The sequence below is a fragment of the Dipodomys spectabilis genome, unplaced genomic scaffold, assembly GCF_019054845.1.
Source record: "Dipodomys spectabilis isolate Male_0828 unplaced genomic scaffold, ASM1905484v1 ptg000076l, whole genome shotgun sequence".
NCBI lineage: Eukaryota > Metazoa > Chordata > Mammalia > Rodentia > Heteromyidae > Dipodomys > Dipodomys spectabilis.
The window spans coordinates 9113245-9120635 of record NW_024870753.1 but is presented as its reverse complement, the minus strand read 5'-3'; positions in this window follow the sequence as shown (position 1 = coordinate 9120635).

Below are 7391 nucleotides of genomic sequence, written 5' to 3'. Positions count from 1 at the left end.
CTGGTGCTGGTGACTGAGCGCAGGGCAGGCAGGGCGGGGGAGGAGAGGTGAGAGGGTTACGGATGTCCTGTGTGGTGCCTGCCAGCTCTATCTTGACTTCTCTAGTGTCTAGGTGCTTGTAAGTTGGTAATGCCTGCCTAGTTTTCACAAGCGTTTTATATTTCCAACTCTGGAAACAGTTCCTGGTGGAGATCAAAATTCAGTCATCCAAGTAGTTATTCATTTTTGAAACTTGTAGCATTATCTATTCATGATGATTATCCGTCCACCTCTCCACCAGTCATCTCCATCTTCTGTCCATCCATCTATCCATCTTCTCATCCATCTATCCATCCACCCAGCCATCTTTTTACCCATCAATCCATCTGCCAACTTACCCATGCACCCATTCATTCATCCATCCAGCTACCCTTCCTTCCATTTTTCATGATTCAGCCATCTTGTATATACCTATCTCCCCAAGACATGATCAGATATGAAACACACATCTATCCCTTCTTTTTAAGAAGAACACGCACTGGTTTATTTCATTCTTGTTAACTGAGCACATTTGAAATGGGTTGTCAATGAGCGAGAGAAGGGGAGAATGAGTGGACTCTCCATTTGAGATGTCTATTTCCCAGGACCACACTGGCTTGTGTAGGAAGACATTTATTTGAAAAGGCTGAGAGGGGTGGACTTAAGGTCAGAGCAAACAAGGGGTTTTCCACATGTGGAAGCCCTGGGGTTTTTCTTGAATTACAGGTATGCCCACACTTGCTTCTAGACCTTTCTGTTGAGAACCATGACCTTTCCCCAGGCCGGGGAAAGAAGTGGACTGGCTTTACTTCCCAGCACAGGTCACTGCGATCTCACACTTAGGGTGCAATTCATTGGGTCCTACGCTAGAAGTTACTGTTATTGTTGTTGTTGTTGGGTTCTAGGAGCGCTCGCGTGTAGTGGAAGACAGATGACTTTGCCAGTGGCAGCTATGGAGCCTGTGGCGCTCAGGACTTGTGTCTTAGAATCCATTTCCTCGTCCGTTATATGGGGAGGATATTTGCAGTCCAAGGTCTGTATTTAACATGATATTCCAAGTGTGCTTTGGCAAAATGGAGTGTTATTTCTTCACATAGAAGATTATGGTTGGTCCTCCATCAACTTTCGAGAGCAGAGGAGCCTGGCTAGGTAATCAGGGCAAAGCCTCCCTCCCCTCCAGCACAGAGGTTCTGTCCTTCACCGTGGCCTTGCGCAGTCCTGGGTGCTGGTCCTGGACACCACATCACCATGGCCCACTGCCCCAGGAACACTTGCGCACGAGCGACCAACTGGTGTGCATCAGATGGGCACTCAGCCAGAGAGGCTAAAGAGGATGCGGGGCTGTGTGCCGGCTGTGCCCAGCCTCTGTCTGATGGTCTGGAGAGTCACAAGTCACCTAGCTCCCTCCTAGAGACCCCCTCCCCCTTACACCACTGCCCCTCCCCCCCAGCAGTGCTTCCCCCCCCCAGTCCTCCCGTCCAGCGGGAGCGCTGCTGACATTTTCCTTCAATAAATCTTGGCAATTTTACTTCATCCTCTGTGTCCATGGCCTCATTCTTCAAGACCTCCCAGACAAAGGGCCAGATCCAGGGGTTGCAACTTCTCAGTGTCACTTACCAAAGCTTCCAAATTAAAATTAAAATTAAATAAAGTCATGCTTAAAAAACATCCCCCAAATTAAAAAAAAAATCAAACCTGTAAAACAAAACAAAACATACAAACAATGCCTCCCCACCCTCACACTGTGTTTTGCCGATTTACACTTCCGTCCAAAGTACTTGGGCTGATTTTCTCTGGATGTGCAGACAGAAGGTGAACTGATCTTGGGATCTGCTGGGTGCTGAAGGCAGCCAGAAGGCTCCGCCAGCAGCCTCCTCCCCGGCAGAGCGCAGAGTACTGCGGCCCTCAGCAGGCAGACCCCAAGGCAGCAGGAGGTGGTCTCAGCGGAAAACTCCTACTCCTGGGCACAAGTTTGTGTATTATTAAGTTTTAAGTCATTGTACAAAAGGGTTTCTTTTCCTTCCTTCCTTCCTTCCTTCCTTCCTTCCTTCCTTCCTTCCTTCCTTCCTTCCTTCCTTCCTTCCTTCCTCCCTCCCTCTCTCTCTCTCTTTCTTTCTGTTCTTTCTTTCTCAGTCCTGGGGCTTGAACTCAGGGCCTGGGCGCTGTCCCTGAGCTTCTTTTGCTCAAGGCTAGCGCTCTACCACTTTAGCCACAGTGCCACTTCCCCGTTTTTCTGTGTTTGTGGTACTGAGGAATCGAACCCAGGGCTTCATGTGTGCTAGGCAAGCACTCTACCACTGAGCCACCTTCCCAGCCCCCCAAGGGTTTCAATCCAACATGTCAGTTTTGGAGTCCAATGCATCTGGACCCATGCCACCCCTTCCATCCCCCCCATCTCCCCCTCCCATCCCCCCATTTTCCCCTTCCATCCCCCCCCTCCCCCCATCTCTCCCAACTCCACACTGGGAGATCCCATGAGCTTCACGTCTTTGTGCTGAGGCTGGCCTCTCTGGGCCCTGGGGGGATGGAATGGGTCCGAGCTGGCTCTGCCCCCTCTTCCTAATGCTGTGCACCCGACCCAGGGCCAGCCAGGTGGGTCTTGGTGGCAGAAGACCACCGGGGGTTCAGGACTTGTGCTCCCAATGCCACTGCCAGGCCACAGTGACCAGGGCAGGCCCCCGCCTCAGTGACCAGGGCAGGCCCCCACCCGCCGCAGTGATCAGCGCAGGCCCCCTCCGCAGTGACCAGGGCAGGCCCCCGCAGTGACCAGGGCAGGCCCCGACACTCCCCGACCCCGCCCTCCTCCAAAGCAGGTCAGGACTCTCACCCGAGAGGTGACCTCCCTAAGCCTGGATGAGAGGGACACTTGTCTCCAAAGACAGGCCCCCGAGTGGACCCCAGTGGGCCTCACTGTCTCCCCACTGCTAACCACCGTTAATCACACTCTTCACTGTTGCAACCCTCCCTGGTTGTCCACCCTTCATCACACTTAGCACCAAAACCTCCAGGCTTAGCCAGGCATCGGTGATCACACCTGTCATCCTAGCTACTCAGGAGACTGAGATCTGAGGATCATGGTTCAAAGCCAGCCTGGGCAGGAAAGTCCGTGAGGCTCTTATCTCCACTAAAGCACTAAAAAACCGGAAATGGAGCTGTGGCTCAAGTGGTAGAGCATTCACCTTGAGCTGAAGAGCTGAGGGACAGCGCCCAGGCCCTCACAACCTAAGCCTCACAACCAACAAAAACCAAACCAAAACAAAGCAAAAAACCCTCTAGGCTTGATCATTTTATTAGGGAGTTTTCCAGGTCACACAAAACTTGACTGTTGGATTTTTCTCTTGTTAATTTCTAATTGCCTGGGAAGAATGGGAGGAAAGATACATTGTATCCATTGTGGCTACATTGTATCCCTTGTGGCTTCATTGCATGATACATTGTGTCCATTCCATTCACTAGTGGCTCCAAGGCTGGATTCCTGATCAGAAAGGATTGGAGACCCAAGGGAGTTTCTGCAACATCTTCTGGCTTCAGTTTGCAGCCACTCTGGCTTTCTGAGAGAAGAACCACAGGCTTAATGGATACTTAGGAAACTGTAATGACCAGAGCAACTTCTGAGAAATAGATTGTGGGAACAGACAGCACTCAAGCGTTGAATAGACCACGGCTCAGGGTGAACTGAGGACAATTTCTCTTTATTAAGTCATTGATGAGTCATTTCAATGGAAGATGCTCCTGGAATGAAATAAACTAATTACAACGGTGCCGGAGCTGCAGGGGGAGGGGCCGGCTCTCAGCCAGAAAAGCACAGTTACAGGGAGTGCACAAGGCATTTGGTAATACAGTTAGGTGTGCTTGCTTGCCTTTTCTTTTCTTTTCTTCTTTTCTTTTCTTTTTTGTAGGTCATGGGGCTTGAACTCTGGGCTTGGGCGCTGTCCCTCAGCTCTTCAGCTGAAGGTGAGTGCTCTACCGCTTGAGCCACAGCGCCACTTCCGGTTTTCTAGTGGTTTATTGGAGATAAGAGTTTCACGGACTTTTCTGCCCAGGCTGGCTTTGAACCACGATCCTCAGATCTCAGCCTCCTCAGTAGCTAGGATTACAGGCGTGAGCCACTGGCATCCGCTGTTTTTCTTTTTTAAAAAATATAATTATAACCCTTTTGTTCCAAATAAATACACCCCCATCATATAAAGATACAGCCATTTAACAAATGAGAAAGAAAACAACATTCCACCCCCAAATAGCAGGTTTCAAATGGCCTTTGCTGAACCAACAGGCTATGGGATGCAGTGTCCATCTCCGTACCAAAGACCAGAGCAGTATGCATTTGTCTTTACACACAGTCTGTGAATAGCTAAAGTCAATCAGCTACAACATTCCCTTAAAAAAAAATAACAGCAATGCTGGGATTTGACCTCAGGACTTTGTACTTGCTAGGCAGGTTCTCTGTCACTTGAGTCATGCATGCCCTTAGCCCTTTTTGCTTTAGTCATTTTTTAGGCAGGGTACTGGCTTTCTGGCCTAGACCTTGCTCCTCTTCCTCCTCCTCCTGTGTAGCTAGAATGACAGCACAGGCCACGGCATGAGGCTGTGGCTGTTGTTGAGATGTGGGTCTTAGAGAAGTTTCTGCCCAGGATGGCCTCCAACAGCATTCCTCCCAGCCTCTGCCTCCCAAGTAGCTAAGGTTACAGGCATGTGATATCATGCTCAGCTTAAAATTCTCATGTTTGTGTAATGGCAGATCCGTGATACTGGGTAAAATATTTGAAAGAATGGGCTACACATTCAGTTGGACTACTCAGCATTGCAGCTTTAAGCCTAGACACATTAAATGGAGTGTTGCACATATTTAAAAATCAAGTTATTTCCTCTGAAGTTAGAGACACTCTTTTCCCTTGAATTTTCATGATAGGCAATCACCTTCCTTGACATGTTGACGTAGGAAAGGGAGGCAGGTCCAATCTTAATTCTATTCTTAAGAATGAAAAACAGCGGCCCTGGATGCTGAATTGCTCCTACCCTGGGCAGCCCCTTCCCCTCCCTCCCAGCACCCAGACCACGTCACCTTTCTCTCACGTGTGCAGGATTACAATTTAAATGCAAATTGCCCTGAGCCTCTTCTAGCTGGTGCAGACCCAGCACGGTGGGCCCCCGCGGCTGCCTGCTCACAGTAAGCAGAGGCTCATCTGTATTCCGCCACACGCATTACTTCAACTCAAAAGAGCGATTCATCACTGCCTAGAGACAAAACCCTGGTGTCGTCCAGTATCCAGGTTGCGGAGGAATGTCTTATTTGACCCCATCGGGAGGCTTTCTGCAAAAGCAACAAGGGCTAGGAGCTTCTGTTCCCGTAACTAGCCAGTCAGGGAGTTTCCCAGAGGCACTAGGTATTGGCAGTAAGAGACTTCATTCTGATTATGAACCCAGTGAGGTGGGGCTCAGAACATCTACGGTCACCTGACACAGACAGGAGAGTCTACATGCATCCCGACACCACCGGCAAGAAGAAAACCAACAGCCACCTGCCAAATGGATGCCAGGTGGCATAGGTTTTATTTTTATTAATTTTTTTTTTTTTGCAAATCTATCTTTTAAATATAAGGTTACTTGAAAATAATTCTTTGGTTATAGTAGAATTAAAATAAAAAGTAGAAAGGCCTCCAAACCTCTTACTACAGGATGAAAAATACCCTTGCTTTCAGCCACAGGATGGCCACCGAACCAGTGATTCAGATTCAATGAATCTAAATGTAACGGGAGGAACACTGGGACCTGAACTCCAGGCAGGGCAGAGCAGGAATGGATTCCTGGCTCTCAGGCATGGTGGCAGAGAAGCCTGGGGAAACGAATGGCCCCAATGCATTAAAATGTGTCCTTCGAGGGAGAGACATGACACTGGAAAGTACAGAAAACCAAGTCCCACTGGGCTATGGCAGGGCACTGGAGCTTGGTGGGGAATACTCAGAGAAGAAGGAAGCAGGTGCAGACTTGGGATCCCAGGTTGAAGCTTCATTTCACCTGGTTTATTTCAAATAGCTTAGGGGGGTGGGGAGGAGAGGGAGAGGGAGGGATAGTGGGAGAGAGAGAAGGAGAGGGGGAGGGAGGGAGGGGGGAGGGGGAGGGAGGGAGAGGGAGAGAGGGAGGGAGAGAATTTCCTCTGTATAAACCATTTGAGCTGCTTTCCTTCCTCCTCCCCTCCCCTTTTTTATCTGTACTTCCCTCTATATATCATTTGATGTAATTAGAGTCGGATCATCTTAAACATCAGGTTGTAATGTCATATAGTTTTTTTGTGATATGAAATCTGTTATCATAGTTGTCTTTTCTTATTACACATTGATTCAACATGATTTCCCAGCTAGAGTGCACATTCAATTTTCTAAGTAAGTGAAAGTGCACGGAGATTGTAAAGTCAGGTCACACCGTGCAGTTGCTCTGATAAGCCATTTGGATAAGTCAAGCAGAGGAGCAAACTTGTTTTTCCTTTCCCGCTTTGTACTCAGGGCTTTCCACCTAAGTGATTCAGGAACTAAAGTCAGATCTTTGCCTCTTTTGGCTCCTATAGCCTAGGGCTCTGTCCTTCTTGCACTAAGGACCCAGGAGTGTAGCCCAGCCAATCGGCTTCGTTTGCCAGGCCATCAGTGGACTGAGACAATGGGGAGGAACAGAGCAGTTAACCTACCCTGAACCTGATTTTGTAGAAGTCTACACACAACACATTCCTACATAGCTTCAAGGAAATCTGTCAAGTGTGCAAGCCCACGACAATGCAGGGGAATCAAACACACACTCTAGATCTGACCAGACAGTGGGTTCACATTGACACCAACACCAGAGGAACGAATGGTGGGGACAATCTCTTGGCTGCACTGTGGTGTCCCTGTGGGTGACTTTCACAGGACTTCCCTCCCAGAGACAGGAGCAAGCCAGCACAGCACATGGTTACTTGTATATCCAGCAGTTGGATGAAGCTTGTGCAATGCTAGAAGTCACAGCTGCTGTCCTAACATGTAAAACTCATGACATGTTTCTGAAAGTGGCTTCAAAAAAAAGACAAGCATCATCTCAGTTGTGCAGATTAGTCTCCGTAGACCTTTAACTTTCTCTTCTTCCTAGAGATCATCAAATTACGATCTCACACACAAGCACACTGTTCTAGCCCATAGGTTTGCCACTTCTGGGTCTTAAAAAATCTTCATGTGGAAAAAAAAAAACCAACAAACCTTCGTGTGGCTCCGACATAAATAGATTTGTTTTACACCAATACTGCCTTGAAAGGGCTGGGTGTCATTGTGCCAATGACATCACAGCAGACCACTGCCGAGGGCCCACACGGCCAGCTAGCCGGACTATTAAATAGACATTGGTAACGGACG